This window comes from Rousettus aegyptiacus, unplaced genomic scaffold, assembly GCF_014176215.1.
Source record: "Rousettus aegyptiacus isolate mRouAeg1 unplaced genomic scaffold, mRouAeg1.p scaffold_m13_p_2, whole genome shotgun sequence".
Taxonomy (NCBI): Eukaryota; Metazoa; Chordata; class Mammalia; order Chiroptera; family Pteropodidae; genus Rousettus; species Rousettus aegyptiacus.
Genome location: NW_023416295.1, coordinates 142,041,880 through 142,066,226, shown reverse-complemented (window position 1 = coordinate 142,066,226; position 24,347 = coordinate 142,041,880). Strand labels below are relative to the sequence as shown.

Sequence of the window (24,347 nt, the reverse complement as noted above, 5' to 3'; positions counted from 1 at the left end):
CTCTGTGAGTTTGTTTTTGTTTTGTTTGTTCTTTTTTTTCTTATTCCACATGAGTAAAATCATATGGTATTTGTATTTCTTTGTCTGACTTATTTCACTTAGCATAATCCCCTCAAGGTCCATGCATGTTGATACAAATGGTAAGATTTTATTTTTTTCTTTGTGGCTAAGTAGTATTGCATTGTGACGGAGTAGTATATGACCCTTGAACAACATAGGGACTAGGGTCACTGATATCCCATACAAATTTATGTATACTTTTGGCTCTCCCAAAACTTAACTACTACTAATAACCTGGTGTTGACTGTAAGCCTGATAACTGATAATATAAATGGTTGACTAACATATTTTGTATGTCATAAGTATTATATACTATATTCTTATAATAAAGTAAGCTAAAGAAAAGAAAATGTTATTAAGGAAATTGTAAGGAAGAGAAAATACATTTACAGTATTTATTGAAAAACAATTTTGTGTAAGTGGACACACACAGTTCAAACCTATATTATTCAACGGTCAACTGTACATATCACATCTCCGTTATCCATTAATTCCTCAATGGACACTTAGGTTGTTTCTATATCCTGCCTATTGAAAATGATGCTGCAGTGAACATGGCATGCATATATCTTTTCAAATTACTGTTTCTGTATTCTTAAGATAAATATCCAGAAGTAAAATAGCCAGATCTTACGGTAGTTCCTTTCTTAGTCTTTTGAGGAATGTTCATAGTGTTTTCATAATGGCTGTACCAATTTAAATTCCCTCAACAGCACATGAAGTTTCTCTTTTTTTCACATCCTCTTCAACACTTATTTCCTGTCTTTTCAATGATAGTTATTCTTACAGGTGTGAGGTGATATCTCATTGTGGTTTTTATTTGCATTTCCCTAACATTTAGTGATGCTGAAGATCTTTTTGTATGTCTGTTGGCCACCTTATGTCTTTTTTGGGACACTATCTATTCAGATCATCTACACACTTTTTAATCAGATTGTTTTGTTTTGTGGAGTTGTATGAGTTCTTTGTATGGTTTGGATATTAATCCCTTCTCAGATATATGATTCGCAAATACCTTTTCCCATTTGGCAGGTTGTCTTTTCATTTTGTTGATGCTTTCCTTTGCTGTCCAGAAGTTTCTTTGTTTGATGTAGTCCCGTTTGTTTATTTTTGCATTTATCTTGCTGTTGGAGTGAAAGCCACAGAAAACATCACTAAGACTTATGTCAAGCAGCTTACCACCTATATTTTCTATATATTTTATGGTTTCAGATCTTATGTTCATGTCTTTAATCTATTTTAACTATCAATATATGGTATAAGATCATGATCTAGTTTCATTCTTTAGCATGTGACTGTTCAGTTTTCCAGCACCATTTTTTGAAGACTTTTCTTTCTCCATTGTGTGTTCTTGGCTCTTTTGATGTAAATTAGTTATCCATATATGACTGGATTTATTTCTGGGCTCCCAATTCTGTTCCACTAGTCATCATGTCTGTTCTACCTATACTATATTGTTTCAATTACTATAGCTTTGTACATTGGTTTGAAATCAAAATGTGTGATACCTCCAGGTTGGTTCTTTTTTTCCCAGGATTGCTTTGACTATTCAGGGTCTTCTGTGGTTCTATAGAGATTTGAGGATTTTTTTTTGTTCTATTTATGTGAAAATGCCATTGGGATTTTAATAGGAATTGAATTGGGTCTATAGATTGCTTTAGGTAATATGGACATTTTAACAATGTTAATACTTTCAGTCCGTGAGCATAGAATATTTTTACATTTATTTGTGCCCATTTTAGTTTTTTTTCAACAGTCCCTTACACTTTTCAGTGTATAGGTCTTTCAGCTCCTTGGTTAAATTTATCCCTAGATGTTTTATTCTTTTTGTTGTAATTATAAATGGGAGGTTTTAAATTTTTTCTCCTTCTTATAGCTCATTGTTAGTGTATAGAACACAACAGATTTTTGTACATTGATTTTGTACCTTGTAGCTTTACTGTATTTGTTTATTATTTGTAATAATTTTTGGTGGTGTCTTTGGGATTTTCTATATATAAAATCGTGTCATTGGCAAAAAAGTGACAACTTAACTTATCCCCTTCTAATTTGGATGCCTTTTATTTCTTTTTCTTGTCCGATTGCTCTGATTAGAGCTTTCAGTCCCATGTTGAATAGAATTGGTAAGAATGTACATCGTTGTTTTGTTCCTGATCTTAAAGGGGAAAAGCTTCCAGTTTTTCACCATTAAGATGTTAGCTGTGGGTTTGTCATATGTGACCTTTATTATGTTGAGATACTTACCTTCTAATCCCATTTTGTCGAGATTTTTTTATCATAAATTAATATTGGATCTTGTAAAATTCTTTTTCTGTATCTACTTAGATGATCATATGATTTTTGTCCTTCATTTTGTTAATGTGGTATATCATGTTGATACATTTGTGGATGTCAAATCTTTGCATCCTGGAATAATTCTCAGTTGACTGTAGTCTTTGATTCTTTTAATATATTATTATATTTGGTTTGCTAATACTTTTTAAAGAATTTTTGCAACTGTTCATCAAAGATTTTGGCTTGTAATTTTTCTTGTGTGTTGTTTTTTTATGGTTTTTGATACCAGGGTTGTATTGGCCACATAAAATAAATTAAGAAGACTTCTCTTCAAGTTTTTGGAAGAGTTTGAGAAGGAACGATATTAAATCTTCTTTGATTTCTTGGTAGAATTCACCAATGAAACCATCTGGTCATGGACTTTGTATTCTGTTTTTGAGTGCCATTTTAACCTCCTTACTAGTGTTTGGTCTATTCAGATTTATATTTCTTCATGGTTCAGTCTAGGAAGATTGTATGATTCTAAATATTTATCAGTTTTCTTTAGATTTTCTAATTATTTGGCTTATACTATTTATAGAAGTCAAATATGACTGTATTTTTGTAGTATCTGTTGTGACTTCCCTTTTGTTTTTGATTTTTATTTGAGCCTTCTTTTTTTCTTAGCTAAAGCTTTGTCAATTTTGTTTATCTTTTTTTAAAAAAACCCAGGTCTTATTTCATTGATCTTTTGTATTATCTTTTTAGTCTCTATTTCCTTTGATTTATTCCTTGAGCTAATATATTTTTTCAGTGGCGTGTTATTTAAACTTCATCTATTTGTGACTTTTCCAGTTTTCTTCCTTTTTTAAATAATTTTTATTTTCCAATTACAGTTGGCATTCAATATTATAGTAGTTTCAAGTGTACAACATACTGATTAGACATTTATGTAAGTGATCACCCTGATAAATTAAGTACCCATCTGACACCATAGATTTTTATTACAACATTATTGACTACATTTCTTATGCTATATTTTACATACCCATGACTGTTTTCTAACTATTAATTTGTACTTCTTAATCCCTTCTGCTTTTCACCCACCCTTCCAACCCCCTTCCCATCTGATAACCATCAAAATGTTCTCTGTACCTATGAGTTTGTTTCTGTTTATTTTGTTCTTTAAATTCCACATGTAACTGAAATCATATAGCATTTGTCTTTCTCTGTTGGACATACTCCACTCAGCACAATACCCACTAGGTCCAACCATGTTGTTGAAGGGGCAAGATTTCTTTTTTTTTTTTTTTTTTATGGCTGAGTAATAGTTCATTGTATATATGTATCACTTCTTTTTTATCCATTCATCCATTGATGGAACCCCAGGTTGCCTCTATATTTCGACAATTGTAAATTATGCTAGAATGAAAATAATGTATTCACATATCCTTTTGAAGTAATGTTTTGGGTTTCTTTGAATAAATACCCAAAAGCAAGCAGGATTACTGGGTCCTTCTTTGTCTCTTGTTATAACCTTTGTTTTAAAGTCTGTTTTGTCTAGTGTAAGTATTACTACCCTAGCTTTCTTTCTTTTTTTTTATTTCTATTTTCATGAAATGTCTTTTCTATCTCTTAACTTTCAGTCTGTGTATGTCTTTTGTTCTGAAGTGAGTCTCTTGTCTGGAAAGCTCTTTATCTGTCCTTCAATTCTGAATGATAGCTTTGCTGGGTGGAGAAATCTTGATTGTAGGTCCTTGCTTTTCATCACTTTGATATTTCGTGCCAATCCCTTCTGGCCTACAATTTCTGTTGAGGAATTAGCTGACAGTTTTATGGGAGCTCCCTTGTAGGTGACGAATTGCTTTTCTCTTGCTGCTTGTAAAATTCTCTCGTTGTCTTTAACCTTTGATATTTTAATGTTGAAGTGTCTTGGTGTGGGCCTCTTCAGGTTCATCTTGTTTGGGACTCTATGCTTCCCAGGCTTTTATGTCTATTTCCTTCATCAGGATAAGGAAGTTTTCAGTCATTATTTCTTTAAATATATTCTCAATCTCTTGCTCTCTCTTTTCTCCTTCTAGTACCCCTAAGTTCTTTGAGCATTCTCATAAACAGTATTTTGAACTCTGCATTGGATAGATTGCTTGTCTGTGTTTTGTTTTGTTCTTTTTGTGGAGCTCTGTTCTGTTCTTTCATTTAGAACATGTTTCTTTGTCTCCCCATTTTGGCTGCCTCCCTGTGTTTGTTACTATGTATTAGGTAGGGCTGCTCTATCTCCTGGTCTTAGCAGAGTGGCCTTATGTAGTAGGTGTCCTATAGCGCCTAGTGGCACCAGTCTCCCAGGTCACCTGATCTAGATGTTTCAGGTGTATTCCTTGTATAGATTGTGTGTGCCCTCCTGCTGTAGTTGAGGCTTGATTTCTATTTGCACGTCATGGGAGAGATTGACCCTTTGACTGATTGGTTATGAAAACTGGCGAATGACCACAGTGAAGAAGGTGTTGTGGATGGGCTGACCCAATGGAGCAGGATTTGCTTTAGCAGGGCTCTGGTGCTTGCCCAGTCTGCCCTTTGGGTATGTCATCCTCAGATGTGGCCCCAGCTGGTTCTCTGGGTTGGTCCAAAGCTGGCCACTAGACATGTGGGTTCTGGGCCTCAGCACAAGCCAAGTTCAGCTGTAGCCTGTACCCTGCCTGGGGCCACTTGGCAGGAGCCACCAAGCAATTCTCAGATGGTCACCACCGACGCTGAGCTTTTTCTTGTCTGGGGAGCTCTTTATCTATTCTTCAATTCTAAATGATAGCTTTGCTAGGTAGAGTAATCTTGGTTGTAGGTCCTTGCTTTTCATCACTTCAAATATTTTGTGCCAGTCCCTTCTGGCCTGCAAATTTTCTGTTAAGAAATCAGCTGACAGTTCTTTGGTACTCCCTCATCAGTAACTATTCATTGATGTAAACAGAATGTTAAAGTCCTGTTTAATTTTGTGTTGTTGTCAATTTCTCCCTTTAGGTCTGTTAATAGTTGCTTTATGTATTTTGTTACTCCTGTGTTGGGTGCATATATATTAATAAATATTATATCTTCCTGATGGATTATTCCCCTTATCATTCATTATACAATGCCCATCTTTGTCTTTTGTTATCTTTTTTGTCTTTTGTTATCTTTTTTGTCTTAAAGACTGTTTTGTCTTTGATAAGTATGACTACACCTACTTTCTTTTGGCTACCATATGTTTCCAGTATTATCTTCCACCCATTCACTTTAAGCCTGTATTTGTCTTTAGAGCTCATATAAATCTCCTGAAAGCATCATATAGTTGAGTCTTGTTTTATAATCCATCCAACCACTCTATGCCATTTTATGAGTGAGTCCTAACCATTTGTACTTAGGGCAATTATTGATATGTGAGAACTATCTACTACCTTTTGTTTTCTGATTGCTGTATAGCAGCATCATTTTTTTCTTGTGTTTTTACCTCCAATTTTTATTTTGATGGTTTTCTATGATATTTTTCTGTTTCTTTTTTAATTTTTCATGTCTCTACCCTAGATTTTTGTTTCGTGATTACCAAGAGGTTTATATAGAACATCTTACAGATAAAATAGTCCTTTTTTCACTTATAGCACCTTAACTACATTTGCCTATACAAGTTTTGTCCTTTTTCTCTTCCCATTTTATATTTATGTTTTCACAAATACTCCTTTTAATATCATGAGGTCATTACTGAATTGAAATAGCCATAGTTATTTTTAGTGTTTTTTCCCCTTTAACCTTTATGCTATAATTTATTGTTTATATCATATTATGAGATAGCTTTATAATTTTCTAACTCTGTCATCTTACTCAAATTTGTATATTTTTGCCTTTTTGTTTCAGGTAGGAAGAGTTCCTTTCAACAGTACTTATAAGGCAGGTCTAATTATTGTGGACTCCCTCAGCTTTATTTGTTTTGGAAAGCCTTTATTTCCCATTCATATTCTCTACTTTGCAGGGTAGAGAATTCTTGGCTGACAGTTTTTATCTTTTTATATTTTGAATATATCATTCCATACTCTCCTAGCCTATAGAGTTTCTGCTGAGAAATGTGTTGATAGCCCTAATGGGGGTTACTTTATAGGTTGCTCTCTTTTTCCCTGGCTTCCTTTAAAATTCTTTATCATTGCCTTTGACAGTTTAAATGGCTTAGAGAAGGTCTTTTTGTGTTGAGACAATGTAGGTGTTCTATTAGCTTCATTGGCTGATATATCCAGTCCCTTCCCCAACTTGGGAAGTTCTCAGCTATTATTTCTTTAAGCTCTCTGCTTCCTTCTCCCTCTCTTTTCCTTCTGTGATACCCATTATTCTTATGTTGCCTTTTCCAGTGGAGTTGGACGGTTCTTGTAGAACTTTTTCATATTTTTTTAGTTTTAGTTTTCTCTTTTCTTCTACCCGAAATTCTTGTAGATTTCTATCTTTAAGCTCACTAACACTAACTCTCTCTTCCATGTTGTCTGCTCTGTTTCCATTACTTTCTACTGCATTCTTCATCTCATTTATTTTTTTCTGCTGCAGAATTTCTGTTTGGTTCTTTTTTACGGTTTCAATTTCTGTTGTACAGTATTCTTTCTGTTCATTAATTTTATTCCTGAGTTCATTGAATTGTTGTTCTGTTTTTGTTTTTGTTTTTTATAGCTCATTAATTTCTTTATGATAGTGCCTGGTAGGTGCCTAACCTCCTAAAGAGAAAATTCTGAACTAGAAATAGTCAATTGGCTTTTCAGGAAGTAATATATTCTCGGAAAACTCCTGTTTTCATATATATATCTCCAAAGAGTTTATTTGAAATCAATCTGTATATTTTTAAATCAACTTTTCTTAGTAACATATGATCAGTCCTTATTTGAGCTTTACATTTAAACAAGAGATTATAAAAGAAAGCAAATCCATTTATATTATTTTATATTAATATTTCTTTGATCAAAATGTAAGATTTTCTTTTAAACATTTAAAAATCACATTTTTCCCATCAAAAGGAATCATTTGGCTGCCATAAGAAATATTTAAAATGAGAGCAAGAAACGCTATGTTAGGAGTTGTCTAGTCCCCTTGTATGAGATAAATTGACCCTTTGAAGGGAATTAACAATGAACTCTGCCATTTAATCTGTGTATTCTTGCAAATCACTTTAAAAGGTTAGAATTGATTTGTATTAGTTAGGTAAAACAGTTATCACATGTAGGAATGCTCATTAAAAAACAATAACAAAATCATGATATTAGATTCCATTTGTACCAAAGTTCCACTAATCAATGCTTGTTTCTTTATCTACGAAGAAAAATAAATCTAATATCTACCTTACAGAATTGTTTCGAGTTAATGTATGTATAAAAATCAAAAAGATGGAGTCAGGATTCAATACATATGTGCTATGATCATCATCATTTTTATATTATTTTAAAAAAATTTAGAAACTCCTAGTAATATTCTTTTTGCTAATTAAATATATGCTTTTTAGGTTAATGTTTGACATTCTATTTCCACAGAAGTTTACAGTGTGAGTCTAAAAATTTATTTTACTCTTGCTACTTGATTGACAGATTAAAACTGATTTAATCAGTATGCTAGTAGGAAGTTTATTACTTCTACTTGGGAATTTGGAAGTTTTTAAAATAACATATTGTGGAATACTTTTAATATTTGAATGTTTCTATCTCTCCAAACAGAAAAGTTATTAAAAGAAAAAAAGGAAAGTGTTTAGATAAAATGTCTAATGAAAGCACTAATTACTAGACCTCTTTTTTATACAAAATTTTAAAAATTAAGATCTTACTCTCTTCTTTCCAAAATTTGATATCCGTATTTCAAATTAATTTTTATGAATATCTTTTGGGTTGTAAATTTTTCACAAAAAAATAAGACATCTAAAAGCTTACAAGATAATATTTAGAAGAAATAAATGTTTTTAGCAAATTCATAATCTTCTCGTCTCTTTCCAAAAGACTAAACTAGGGCAACTCATCTCAGCTTCTTCCCTTGTAAGATGGATTTCTATTTGCATCAGAGAAGGAAACTTTTCCAGAATAAAAATTTCCTTTCTCCTCTCCAACTTTTTTTTTTTTTCATAGATTGTCAACTTGAGATTTTTCAACACTAGATGCCTCAAAAGCCCAATAGACCTTGGGTCCAACTGAGCTTAAATTCCAGTCTGTGAAGTAATCTTCTCCTATTAAAGTTTTCAAAATTCTTTAAAGGAGGAAATCTTAATGCTGTGTCAGTTCCTGTCTTTATATGTCTTTTGTCCCTAACCATCTTTCCTTTGACATCATCTTATCCTTAACAAATTTACTAAAAGATTGAAATAAAGACTGTTTTTCCCTGCATTTTTTCCTTCAGTCTTTTAAAAAAACAGAGCAACACAGAAGAAAAATCAAAAATGTTTAACCTTTTGAATAATTTACAACCCACTATACGATATAAAATGCAATGAAATCACAAATTACCATAGAGGATAACATTGCTTTTTTTTGTTTATTGGCAATCAATCAACTGTTTTTTAATCAGCTATCTAGTCCTTTTTTATATTAGAATTATGATTATACCAGTTAAAATTAGAATTATACTGGAAAGGAAAAGTTTTACTTTTAAATGCCACTTCCTAGTTTGTTTTTTTCTATCAGATCAATAGGGATGTCACCAATCTTTATAAATATTCACTATTCATCTGATCTAAACATCTTGGACAGGTCATATTGGCTACCTATACATGAACTAATTAAGGGGATTGTAATTTACCTTCAAATTGTACCCTAAGTTTTTTATTAATTTGAATTAATTGTACTTATACTGTTCATTCAAATCATGATAACAACCAAAAATTAGTATCTAAGCAATATATAACAAGAAGAACTTTTTAAATGATTGAGCAGAAAAATAATTTAAATTAATAATGGATCAGTTCCAGTGGTATCAAAGTACCTTTGTTATAAGTATTCTAAATTATAGTTTAAAAAAAAATATTCCTCTGTAAAATCTACCTTATTAAGCCTGGGGAAAAAAAATTATATTGGATTCACAAATTTAGTATGAAATCGAAAAGCTAATGCTTTGCAGGTTTAGCTCATAAACTTTTAATATTATTTAATATAAATTGTATAACTTTTAAATGAATTTAGAAATCTCCAAAATAATTTGTACAATAGAAAAAAAAAAACAGGAAAATTTAACAAGATTTAAAGATGTATTTAATTTGTCTGAAAATCACCTGTGCACCCCAAATGTAGTTATTTTGGTTTAAACTCTCTTGAATCATTTCAAATTCTAGATAAGGAAGGGGTTGCAAACTACAACCCATGGGTCAAATCTGGCTTGCTGCTTGTTTTTTTAAATAAAGTTTTATTGAAACATACAGCTACATCCATTCATTTATATGTTTTTCTGAGGCTGGTTTCATGATGTAACAGCAGAATTGAATAATTGAGAGAGACCATGGGGCCCATATAACCTAAAATGTTTACTATCTTTACAGAAAAAAAAGTTTGTCAACCCCTGTTTTAGATCTTCGAAATCATCTTTTAGTACAATTTTCTTCCTGTCGGCCCTTTAAATTTTCATTCTTTCATTATGCCTCATTATAACTATACAATTGAAACTCCTCAGGTGCTATTCTGGATGAGATTTCTCTCTTGATAGTAATTGCCAGATAAGGTATTATAACATATTAGAGCTGGTCAGTAGCGCCATAAACTTTATTTTATACTAAAAGAGATTGTAGAAAAGAAAATGGTATGGGTAGGACCATGTTCCTTGACACTTCTCTACTGAGGAAGAATGTGTGGTTTATAATGACCTATGGCCCTTGAATTAGAATAAAGTGTAGCAACCCATTCAACAAATTAAGACTGTTACACACATGAGCTTCCTATGAAGGAGGAAATATGAATAACATTCAGCAAGTAACAACTACTCACAGCCAAGCACTGATTCCTAAAAAATAAAATCTCATCCAAATGTAATAAAAGATTATTTTTTTTCCTCTTAAGAACCTGAATTATGGCCTATGTTTTCTAAATCACCTCCAGGAAAATAATCTTCATTTTAGAGGATCCTTTTAATTTAGATTTTTAGAGAAAAAAAAGGAGTAATTATCACTTTGAAGGTTTTGTGGTCAAGGCATTGTCAGAATTTTCTAATTATAACAGGACTCATTTAATCCAGTTTCGCTGCAATATTCTTGAGTGTTTCATCTCAAACTTTATTAAAAGGCAACATTTGGCCAAAATTAACTCTCTAGTTTCTATTAAGTTCTACAGTTAAATTGAATTAATCATGATTTCAAGACAAGTTATTTAATATCTTGTGGCACCTTACTTTTCTCATTTTAGTAATATGAAAGCTGGACTAGCTGTTCTCTAATATCTCTTATCGTTTTAAAATCTACTAAGACTATGAGTTACATTTTTCTTGGCAACTGATAAATGAATCCCTTGAGGGGCTTTAAGTTTTGGTATAAATCGACTGCATCATAGTAGTTGCTTTATACATTATTTATATGTTAGTGTAGAGAAATGGCACTTTTCTTACATTCCCAGCCTCCTACCCCATTCTTATGATAATTATTTATCCTTTCTTTTATTTATCTTGGGGCTGTATAGTTGCCTATGCAAAAAGTATCACAGTAGCAATTCTGCATCTGCCTTTATAAGTCTTGATTTGGGTCTCATATTAGACAATGTATTTATCTGATCAAAGCACATTAAAATGTATAAGGTACCCTAACATTCAGTTGTCTGTGCTTTCAATTGTACTTCATTTTTCAGTGACAAAGGGATTTTAACCTACTTCACGTAAATTATATTTTAATTCAAACCATCAAAAATTTACCTTACAAATTTGTAAAGTTTTACCCATTTTAAGTGGCACAATAACAAATAAATGGAAAGATATTTGGATTTCGAAATAGCCAGTGCAAATCACTTTGCCAAAAAGATGTTACAGTAAGTCAGAAATATATCTTCCTCTCTAAATTTAAAGAATAGAAAATTTGATTTGGAAAGGGGTTAGTAAAACAAATGAGGTGAATAGCTTTTTTAAAGGTTCTATAGTTTTTAAAAGTTAATATAGGTAATCTAAAAAACTTAACACTAACTTACACTCTTCTTTGAAATCTAATTTTATATAATATACTTTAAGATCAAATGTATTACTATCCTCCACTTTACATTTTAAGGCTTTTTTATCTTTCTTATTTTGCTGGACTCACATAAAGGATAACTTTGAAAGAACTTACATATGAACCATTGTGAACTTTGATGAGATGAATCTGTTGATCATTTCCGTTTCAGTAGTGGGGTAATTTAGAAGATATTATAGATATAGCTTAATGCTTAGATTAAATCTCATTTCTGTTGCAGAAAATACTACATATATTCCAACTTAAAATTTTAAATTTAAATTTATGCATGTGCACATAAAAACTAGTTTGGTATAGCAATTAATGTACTTTTCTCTAGCTGATTTTTGGGGCAGCATTTTTGCTAAACCAAAATAAAACTTATAAATGAAAGTATTGTTAATATAAATACTTATGTTAGGGTCATTTCATATTTAAAAATATTTATCTCTTTTTTGTTTAATAATTTAAAATGTTCATCTAAATAATTACCTTTTGAGTTATATCAGTGACAATTAGCTGATATTCTTTGGTGAAAGGCTTTAACTTCTTAAATATTCAGATGACTCTTCTCCATTTGTGCACTAAACCGAAGTTCTTTAAATTTAGATATTGATAAGAATTGATTCAAATCAAAATAAAACAAAGTCAAAGTGTCAACTTTGAGTCATAGGCCATAACAGTTAAAAATTGACATACTGGATGGATATATTATTATTGAGTGTCTGTGGTTAGTTATAGTCTGTTAGCATGGGTCGAACCAAGTGAAGATTTTAGTCAGCATGGCTAGATATAATATAAATGGTGAACAAGTCAAGAAGGAAAAATGGAGGTAAGACCTAGAGGAAGAAGTAGCTATGAAAGGCCCAAAAACTGAAATAATGATGGCAATAATGATGAGAGCTAATATTTATATAGTATTTACTATGATCCTATGCACTGTCTAAGGTTATTAAATAAGTGTGTGCATGTGTGTGTGTGTGTGTATATGTATGTATGCGTATGTGTATTTATTGCTCAGAATATTATTAGCTAACAAATCACAAAGCTGGAAAGTGAGAGTCTGGACCTGAAATCTGAGCTGTTAGGCATACCATCTGTGTAGGCAAGATGCAGCAGTAAAGAATATGGACAAAGATTCATGAATAGGTCGGAAATGAAAATTTCAGGCTGAAAGCCAAGAAGGACAAGAGGATAACAGAGACCCATTTGTGTTTTGTTAGCTGTATGGGCACTGTGCAGCACAGTAGTGTCTACCAGATCAAAGCAGCTATGGAGAACCAGGAGCACTATGTCTTTCAAAAGGTTAAAGTCTTGATTTTGGAGGAAAATATAAGAGCATATTTCCTTAAGTAACTATGTAAGGTCAAAGTAATGACTTGAAGCCATAATAGACATCATAACTCATGGCAATGTTTGAACAAAGGGGAAAAGCATTATGCCAATAATTAATAATAGAATTTCAAAAGTATTTAAGATTATGGTGATCGTGCTGTTTTTTGGTTTATTTGTTTTATTTTTAATTTCAATCAAATGAAAACTGAAATATGGTCTAGGCTATAGACCATAGCCTAGTAAATAGAGGATGGATAAAAGCTTATGAGAAACCAAAGGATTTGGTCTCTTATAGAAATCGGCAGATTTATAAAGATTTTTGTAAAGGTTATCTCTAGATTCTTGTTATACCTTTCAGTTGTAATTCCAGAATGTTTTGATTCATAAAGCTCAGATTATTGGGAGTAGTGGAAATGGAGGTTTTGTTTTTGTTTTTGTTTATATTGATTTACCCTTCAACCTTACAAGTTAAAAAAACATACATGTATATATACCTTTATTTATTTATGAACCGTTTATCAAGGGCCCACAATTACCTTCATTATGTTGCTCCTGCCATAGCTATTAAACTTTTTAGAAGGGAATGAAGAATAAAATGGTATTCCAAATTGCCAGCATTTTAATCTGTCTGTATACCTACACAGCATGCATCATCAGTCTGTGCCTTTCCATGTTCCAGCCTAGGCTATGTACTGAGAAGCTTCATTATAAATGTTTTTCTACAATCTGTAAAGAAATGTTGAGCAACTTTAATAGTTTGAGCACTGTGCTCAGGACACAGGATAAATGAAATACCAGGAATGAGAGCCTACACCCTAGTATCCATAATAACAATATGTATCTCTTTAACAACTAAAACGTAAAAAGAATTTTACATATATTATTTGACTGTTAATAATCTGCATGATTACCATTCTTATTTTGCAAACCAGAAAATCAAAGATGATAGAAATATTGATTTTTCCAAGGTTACTTCTAATAAATAACATAGCCGAGACTTGATCCTGTCTGTACTCTTTACATTACACCAACTGGCCTTGCCAACTCTAAGTATACTAGCAGTTTCACTGTACTGTTTAGGAGGAAAGCAATATGTGAAGATGATTATCAAAGCCCACAGCAGTTAAAACCAGTGAAGTGGTACATCCCTAACATGAACAGTGAGGAGAACTAGAAGGTCACAAGGTACTCAGTGATACAGAAAAGGACTCGTCACAAGAACAGAAGCCTGCATGTTATCACTGTCTTCTCTTATGGTGCTTTAACTATAGAACGGTGCCCAGTTTTGAGTTTCATATTTATGAAAAGATGTTGATATTTTCATTGAAATCAGACTTTTCAGAGTGAACTATTAAAGATATAACCTAGAAGAAAAGTTTGAAAATTCTGAGCTTGTTTGACTAAAGAAAAAGTTACTGTAAAAATTCAGCAATATATATACCCAGAAAATGTTATCTTAGTATGATCTTAAAGCTAAAGGAATACCTAGAAATGTTTGACTTAAAAGGAATCTTAAGTTGTTTAAAGTGAAGCGTTCTATATCAGAAAAATATCCAAACCACCATTTATTGAGTGCTAAATTTGTCCAAGATGCTATGGTAGCTGCTTTATATATACTATTTCACTTAATCCTCAAAACAATCCTAAAATAAGATCTGCATTTTACATATAAGGAAAACTGAGAGTCAGCGATATTAGATAACTACCCAAGATCAGTAAGAGTCAAGATTTTAATTTAGTAGTTTCTGACTGCAAACCATATAGGGAGATTTCTTAGCAACTCTTTAAGTGTGGTTGGATAATTTACACATTCTTTTTCACATGATATTCTAGGATTGTCAATTTCTCCACTAATCTTTAAATATATTTTTCTACTTTTCAGGCTTCATGTAAATAAATTTTACAGGTTTTATCTGAATAAATTAGATAAATCAGCTCTGGAAAGATAAATAAGGAAGGAAAGTAGAAAGACATGGATAATGTACACCACACACCCCCTCACTTGAGAAGTTGTTGAAATTATATATTACAAACAATTTATAAATTATGTTTAAATAGCTTTATCACCTATGTGAACTTTTGAGTATACTACCAAAGACTATTGTTTTAAATACTTTAAGTATTATTTCATTTCTGCATAGTTTGAAGGTTTTGATTTATGTAAAAGATGTGTTTTCCTAGTTGCCATGACTGTATTAGATGGTGGTAAAGACTGACAAAGTCTTAGTATGAGGTTTATATAAAATGCACAACATAAATAGGGCTGCGAAGTTGAAAGCACCAGAAGCTTATGTAGCAGTGATAAGTGAACAGTAATTTTTTAAACCCAATGTAGTTGAGCTATTCTAGGCAGTATTATCTGTACCTTGTGTCCAGTGCAGCCCATCAATCTATTCTCTCTAGTTCTCATAAAAGTCTTCATAGGTATATCTTTGAAATTAATGTACATTTCTGCTGACATGTAGGGTAATGCCAAAATCCCTTAAAATTATACTTTCTCTAGGAATTAAAAAACAAAACTAATATGTAAGAATTATTTAGTCTTTCAAAATATATCCAAATATACAAGCTTTTTATGTAGCAAATTTAGAAAACTGAGTCATGATCACAACATATTCTGTTGAAAACAACCCATTTTAAGTTTTGAAGTCATGTTGGCTTGGAGAATATTTTTTTAAACTTAATTTTATTCTATTTTAGCAAAGAGTTAAACAGTATAACCTTAGTATTTAATCTAGTCTAACAGTTCTCTCTAATGGCTCTCAATTCTTAATTCTATCTGCTAAGGAGAGAGAAAACGTTATTTATAAGAAAGATGCAATGATTGAACAACAGAAGTTCAAGCTTTGCACTAGTATCTACAAGAAATTCTTATGAAATATTTAGAAATATAACAGATTCCTCTTGGACTGTAGAAATTTTGTCTATAAGATTGTAGGTTTACTCCATAAGAGGTTAATATTCTTTTAAACTATCCTGAATACTCATGATGATCTGATGCTTTCCATTCTTTGACTTATTTTTCAAATCTATAAATAGTTAAGAGGCGAGTTATTTTGCATGTGCTTCTTTTTAAATGAAATTCCTAAAATGACTATTTTCTTATTTTCTTCCATTATCAAAATCTTTCAATAGAAGGGAGGTGGTGTCATTACTCAAAGACACTTGATAGTTTTTAAAATTTAATCTATTTGATTTATTGTATAGTTGTTTTTCATCATATGTATCTCTTCAGCCATCAATTCTTTCCTTTGAAAAAATAGAAAAAATAACAATTTGGTTTGTAACTAATAGTGCCTTGGAAACAGCATGAAAAAAAACATTTTCTAAGAGATGCGGTATTTTTCTTTCCATATGAAAACAGAGAAAACCTTGTTGACATTCTGTTCAGTGCTGATTCATATGCACCAGCATGACCTCTCTGTGCTCCTGTCTCACTTTGGATGCTTTGTGCTCATTCTTCAAAGGCCAATTATTTAATATACAGGAACTCTAGTCTATAACAGAGGAAGAAGACATACCATTTATTATCATCACATTATTTTTAAATGAAATTCATTAGATTATGAGTGAATTACATGTCTGATTTAGTCTTTGACTAAATTGTCAGACTATTTTTGGTGTGTTTTTTTTTTTGCCTTTTTTTTTTTAACAAGGGATACTAAATGGATAATCAAGACAATGATTTTGCTAACACTTCTTTTTCTTCTCTGGAATTGATGGACCAAAGTATATCTATTCTTTTTCTTTTTAAAGGTATTTAATATCTTATATTCTTTAACTGGTAATTTTTCATTCATTGCTCTCATCGATTGGTTCAATTGAGATTTCATATGTGAGATTCCATAATCCTCAATTTTATTCATAAAGCTCTAACATTCACATTGGTTTACCTCCAAGAACTAATTATTATCATTGCATCCCTTTATCAGAGAATTCGAGATTAACTTCATATTAAGATCCTATAAATATTTGACGGGTTGTCGATCTTTGAAAACTATAGATTTTTTAAAATTCAGATTGAATTCCTAACATTAAGCAATAGAATCTGATTTTAGTTAAGCAGAAAAGGGGAATATATATTAAAAGTTTATTTAGATGAGAGAAACAGGCTTTGAAATTCAGCTTCCAGAAGCAAAGCTCAAAACCATGACATAGAACTGACCTAATGAGAAAATCCTAGTGTTACTGCTTCCCCATCAAGCACTAGAGGAAACTATGGTTGCTTCCATTTCCCCACTTATGTCACTTGTGTATCACTAACTCTCTCTCACAACCTCTGCTTCTCTTGAAAGCCAAAGTTATGCCACTACCCTCACCAGCAAAGAAGGTCCCACATGGAGTTTCGTTCTTCTATTTTGGGGTAAAATTAGTCACATGCCTGTTTATTGGGTACAAAAGAAGCTAAAAAAAAAAAAAATCCTTGTTGTGCATTCTTCCTTACAGTGACAGAACTTCTAAGTATAGGATTTCCCCTGATATATTAAGAATTTTCAAAAAGTGCCAAAACAAGAAAATATGACAAACATACTACCATACATTACTTGGCTGTTCAACATCCATATACACCTATTGCCAATTCTTAAACCTAAACTCTAAAATATACCCTTATTCCAAACTTAAACATAATAACAGTAACATCAACTAAAATAGCAAAAAATACTCTACTTATTCTTTATAAAAACAAAATATGCTCACAAAGGGAATAGCTTGAAGTCTCTTGTGACATCCAATCACAAGGCAAGTATTGCTGAATGTGTGAGTGATCTGATCATGCAATTTCTGCTGTCAGAACCTTCTCAAATCTCACTCCATACATATCACAGTCACTTAGTATGGCTCACTACTGAGCATGTCTGATTTAATAGTTGGGTGAATCAGCTAAACCAAGTTCATTTTGGACAGATTCAGTCACATTTGTTGTTTTACATTCAAGTATAGAAATTATAGTGGCACTTAGTGTGCTAAATGCTGCTTTTCAAATGGACCAGAGTTTCATGTCTGATGATTTTCTTCCAAAACCTTAGAGATCTCTTCTATCAGAACTTGCCACAAATACTATGTAGATATTGATAAGCTATTGACAGTTCTAACAGCCATTGAATTGTTGGTCCATGTAGGTGAGGCTAGGAAGCCTCCTTTTTTCCTCTGGGGCCCATTCACAGCTAAAGGCTTTCATGTCACTTCATAAATAGGTCAAAGAAAGTTTGCTATGGTGATGTATATTATCTTCAAAAAGACACATCTAGCACTATGCCTCTTTCTTAATTGTAGGAGGGACGAGGAACAGGAAGTTACCTTTAACTTTGTAGAGGCCATCTTGATATGCTCAAGGTCACCGGACCCTCATAAACTTCACTGAACTGAGGCGTAACTCTTATATTTCCATGTAATGTATCTCCCATCTTACTGCCCTCATGCTGGACTCATACATATGTTTTACATACCTTTTCTTTATGAAAAATCTTGAGTACTTACTACTTGCTGCTTTCCAGGTCTTGGAGACATATGTCATCAATGTAGTTGCCCTGTGTGGTGGTGAGACAGTATGGTCTTTGTGAAATATATGTGGTGGTTCAGTGCCAAATAATTTCTATGACCCTAGGATAAAATGGTTTATTGTTGTACCTGTCATGAAAACAGCTGTCAAAAGTATTCTCCATCTATTGGGATAGAGGGAAAAAAGCAATTGCCGAATTAATAGTTGTATACCTGTGGCTAAGAGCTCTAGTAAAGAATGTACATCAGCTATAGCAGCTGCATCTGAAGTTACTATCTGAATAATTCTTTAGTAATCTACTCTCCTTCTCCAGTGCCAGCTGTATATTCCATGTGTGTTTAGGGCCCTACCAAGCAGGATATGAGGCAGATTCATCATTTGATTCCCACAGACATGCTTTCTGATTACTAGTCCACGGTGGTATTCTAGGTCCCTGTTTTTCGTGTTTATTCAGAGTTGTTATACAACAGTACCTAAAAGACTTGGTGATTCCCTTTCTCTATTACAGTTACTTTGATGAGGAAGGCCAAGCTGACAGTTTAAAGTTTACATCACCTATGATGTCTTCACAATATACATCTTCAAGTACTTGCATTCTCTCCTTCACTCATAAAACTCTACATCTGGGAAATGACATAAGACCAGAAGTTGGAAAAGAGATTTCAAATTTTTGGTATAATTACTCAAGTCAGACCTCTGGTTATTAAACCTACATATCTTATCATTTTATTGAGTTGGAATTTTTTGCATGCCTGTGTGTTGGTCCATACAGATCACCTGATTAAGTAGCCAAAGACGATAATGATAGTAGGTCAAAGAATTCTGATCACAGCTCAGCTCTGCTAGCAATAACAGTAACCATTTCCCCCTGCCTATTGCACTGTAAGTGCTTCTAGCTAAGGTCTGCCACCTCAGCATCCCATTATCTACGTTGAAAATACTGTTACCCATTAGTGCCCCTGGCCCATAAAAGAGTGTTCACTGATGCTGACTGACTGGCTGGCTTTTCCCTCCCAGGAAACATATTAGGGAGTAACTCTTGGCCGTGAGTCTTGCCTTAAACTAAGAATTTAGGATTGTGGGCATTTCATTATCTTTTCAAAAGCCGTGCTGTGGAATTAGTAGCAACTAATTTTGTTTTCGAATTCTTCATACTCTTCATATTGTTGTTCCATGTTACTAGCCACTGGATCTCCCAAAGTCTTGCTTTCACTGGTCACTTAGTTTCAAGTAACTATAGTGAATAATTTGTAACTTCACTACTGCAAGTGATGAGTTGCCAGAATTTACTTTTTTCCCCAGAACCAGTTGAATTTTTAGAACCGTCAGCTTTTACAGAGCCAGATAACTAATCGCGTAGATCTTCCTGATTTTCCTAAGGTTATGTTGCTTTTGTACCCATTTAGTATCAACCACGGTTCTTCTTTTAAGCAACAGAAGCTGCCTTCAGCTAGCTGTGCAGCAGAAAAATTTATTAAAAAGAAATTGAGTAGTTGACTAAACTGGTGAGATCTAGAAAACCAGGGTCAAGGTTAAGGGTGCAGAGACAATAGCAAAAACTACACCTCAAAACTCGCTTAAAGATAAGTCTCCTTTTGCTGCAGCATTCCCATGAAACGCCGTGAGAACCCACTGCTTAATTCAACCACTGTGATGCCCAACAGTTGAATGCTTTTCATCCTTATGAGCAAAATGGATGCTATTCAGAGCTATCTTTCCTCTAATTATTCACTTCTGATTCAAAATCTTCCACAGTTGGCTGATTAGTGGAGCCTTGGGAGTAGAGAGGTCTAGATAACTGAGTTTTCTACCTAGGGAAGTGATACCCATAAGGCTAGAAATTCATCAAACATAGGAAGGTTATTGAAAGTCAGGGAACATTTCAAATGGCCACTGCATACTTTGGGAATTTTTTTCCAAGTTGCTGTGGTTACTATAGAAATACTTTTCCAACTTTTAGTCTCTTGGATAATTCTAAAACTAATCTTTTGAAGTCAACCTAGGTAGGTTTCATTCTTACTAAAACAGGTTTTTAGCGATCACCAGATTCATCTGATGTCTTATAGAAAGTTTGCCACGTGGCCACCACAATTTGATTCTTTTTCAAATAATCTGAGATTTCTATAGTTTATGACTAAATTATGTGATGCTCTTCAAAGGGAGTCAATATTTTAAATAGGTAAGATTTCTGTTTCCATGTACACATGCTAAAAATAGAAAATTTAGAAGGTTCGTATAGATTTTTTTTTTTTAAGTTTTAGTGACTAAATCTTTCTTGAGTTAACCAATAATTTTCCCCTTGGTAATTCAGGGACATCTTGTATGTAGCACTTGTTTTCATAGAATGATGGCCATTAAGGTTACTAAAGTAAAAAGAGCTTGATTAACTTGTCTTTCTACTGAATTTGCCTAAATTAAATTTTAGTTGTATTTTGCGTCCTTGGCACCCTCTTCGTTCTCTGTATTTATTTCACACTCATCAGTAGGTCTGTTTCTTCTACCCTCCTCTCCATTTTCTTGCTATCGGCTTGTTATCCTTGGCCTCTGCTATTTTTTCAACTCCAATTATAAGTGTAAAACTGAAGAAAACAATGAGAAACTAGACAGCAAAACACTGGTTATCAAATTAAGTCACGTATATTCTAAGCCTGAAAAATAAGTTTCAGCCCTTAAGTATTTAATAAGTATATAGGTTTTGTTGTGACTGTTTTCACTGGTCCATTTCACTCCTATCTTCCTTTGAGATAATGAGTTGTTAAAGAAGATTGTAGCTGCTCAAAACCTAGCTGCCAGTCTAGAACATTATAATACTAGTAAGTTGCAATGACAGGTCCCTGTAGTCCATTTGAGTCTTTTCAGATGTTTTCTAATGTAGATGACTTTCCGAACATTTGATATTTGAAGTACAACTTGGATTGATTCATTAAATAATTCCACTTTCTTGTCACCATGGTTTTTGAAATTTTCATTTTTTGCATGTATAATGTGATTATTACCTTATACCAGCAATATATTAATCATAGTTTTTTTGCCATGTTACAAGAATTTTAATGTCTTCCTTTTATTTATCTGTGGAGATATTTGGCATATAGAATACCTTTGTTGCTTAGTTTGTCTTTGTATTCATTTAAGATTTAATGTGACTATAATATATTCAACACTTTGCTTTTGCCCTCAATATTTATTTCATTCCTGTGGTTCAAATTTCCCTTTTCTTATGTATCATGTGTTGAAAATGAAAATATCTTGTCTTGCCTGGGGTTTAGCCACTGGACTAAACAAACATGCTCTCCTTCTGCTCTTAGTTGATTTTAGTAGTTAAATTACTAAAAAATCCTGTTAATAAAAAATGTTTTACATCTACAATTTTTATTTTGTACTTTCATAGTTGGTTAAAAAAAAAAATTTCTTCCTTTCACTTCTCCTACCAAGATGCAACTTGTTCACTCTTATTTCTTTTATATTTAAGACTCCACATCAGTAGTCATGAGATAGTGAAAGTAGCACAGATATTCCAAGATTCAACATCCTTGAATTTGGTGGAAAAATTTAAACTACTTTAGCAGAGTTTCCAAAACTCAGAAGGAATCAATGATAGGCTATCCAAGACATGTTCTTCTCATGTCAATGGCAGAAGGAAAAGAGGGAAAACCCAAACACATAAAACCCCACAAGTTTCTGATTGTGTCATATCTCTGACATCCGTTGGTCAAAAGCAACTCATATGGTCAAACCCAAGGTCAAAAGGCAGAGAAGTACATTCCACGCACCATGAGGCCAAGCATGTTGCACCATCAAATTCAACATTAGTAGGGTGGAAAAATCTATTCCACTCTACTGGAGAGAAATAATGGATAAATGTTAGCCAAACAATAATTTACTCTATCACACCATCCAATCTAGGTTAACTACCCTCTTTTGTACCTTTACTTTTCATATCACTACCCTGTTTTATTTTCTTCCTAGCACATAAGATTATCTGAAACTATGTAAATAGTTTATATTACATTTTTATTCAATCAAAATATCAAATACCTAATACATGCCAGGCAGTACTCTAAGTACTAGGGATACATCAGTAAATAAAAAAGGCAAAAATTCATATTAATTGTCTGTCTCCTTTATTAAAATATAATCTCCGAGAGAGAAAAGACCTTGTCTATTTTGTTTGCTACTGTATTCTCAGTATCTAGAATAAACCTGGCATACACCAGAGGTTAAATAAATTTGTTTCATGAATGAAAGAACATCATTAAACATTTATGCACTATAACCCTATTTGCTCAGACCCCATGCTCATTAGGCAACCTTCTGATTGTGACTTGTTTACAACATAGAGAAGTTTTTATAGTCTGTCTTATAAACCTGAGTTATTCCAAGCTTTCTCTTAAGACAAAGATCTATGCTTAATATTTTGGCAAATCTGAGATTGATACTTGCACAGCTGAAAACCAGTCCTTGAATGTAGTAAACTCACCAAGGTAAAACCATCCTGAGGAACTACTTAAGAGGTAGACAGCATTGACTAAGTATACTTTTAATTCCCTTCTAAACAGATACAGCATATTAAAGACAATGCAAAGGGATTTTTACATGGAATATATGACCCCCAGAGTCTCATGAGGGTTCTGGTTACTTTAGATACATTACCATCTTTGCTTCAAAGTTTCTATCAAATATAGTTTTAATAAGAAAGTATTAGTCTTTTTTTGTTAGGCTTATACATGGCAAATACAAAGGGTATAGTGAAGAGCTAAATTAATTAATAGGTGTCATTACCAAGTTTTGCATCATGAAAGGCCATGCTAGTCATTTACTTTGGGCTTTTAAAGCCCTATGTCAAGAAGCCCTATGTCAAGAGGATGTATGTACTGTACAGAACCAATAGAAAATTTAACAAAAGATTGTCAGAGTAGATCTGTTCCATAGAGATTTGAACTGCATTGTCAATGGTCAACACAAGAATTTTCCCCATCACCACCTCTGAAGCTATAGTTGTTTTATTTTTATGCTCAACCTATTAGTATCTGATAGTATATGGTCTGACCAATCTCACCTTTCAAAACAAACCAGTCAAAGCAATTCTTGTATATATTTTAGGTTCTTAGGATACTTTCATGCATTAGGCTTTGAAAAATATTAGATGTCATTGATGTAGTCATCTAAGGGCTACCATCACTTGCTGAAGAATGTGCTATTATTTAACTATACTGGTTCATAATAAAATATAAGTGATTTTGAACTATTTTGTAGAATTGGTGATATAGCACTATTAAAAAAAATGAGGATTTTATCCAATTCAACACCAAAAACATCTTTCCCAATATTTTTAGTGCCAATAGAATGTTGAGTTCTATTATGTAGATTTTACTTATTTTATTCATTTATTAACATGCTTGCTGAATATTTATATAGTAAGTATATACTATAAATAAGGTAGACATCATTCTATACTTTCATGGCTTAAGGTCTAATTAGAATATGGGGGAAAAAACAGGACATTGCCACACACATAATAGTTTTATGAAGTAAGTAGGACAGGGTGCTGTAGAAGCACATGTAATTAGGACTTAATGAAGTCCTAGCAGATAAGGGAACTCATTACAATATAGTGATGTGTAAGCTAAAACTTCAAGAACGACGTCTCTCCCCATGTATCTAATATGCAAGGAAATATATCTCTTAAATATTACCAGATTCTGACTACCCTGATTGTTATCACCACTGTCAAAGCCACTATTACCTTTTGCCTAGACTTATGCTAGAGCCTCCTACCTGACTTCTTTACTTCTACTCTTGAGCTCCAAAGTCTATTTTTAATACAAGATGCAATGTCAATTTTTTTTGAAATTTAAGTCAGATTATGTTACTTCTCTGCATAAAGCCTTGAAATGGCTTCATCTTACTCAGAATAAAAGTAATCCCATTGTCCTACAGAGCCCCACATGATCTAGCCTCCTATTTCTTCTATCAACTCCAAATACTCCAAATGTAACAGTAAAATATTACAACTTTTTCACAGGTTTTCATTGTCATATAATACACAATTTA

The 24,347-nt window shown here is 32.6% G+C and overlaps 1 protein-coding gene across 16 annotated transcripts in view; it reads left to right on the top strand.

The window, feature by feature from the left end:
• The window catches only part of CCDC91 (coiled-coil domain containing 91), a 263,463-nt gene that overhangs the window by 210,951 nt on the left and 28,165 nt on the right, over nucleotides 1-24,347 (top strand). The gene's annotated exons all lie outside the window — the stretch shown is intronic.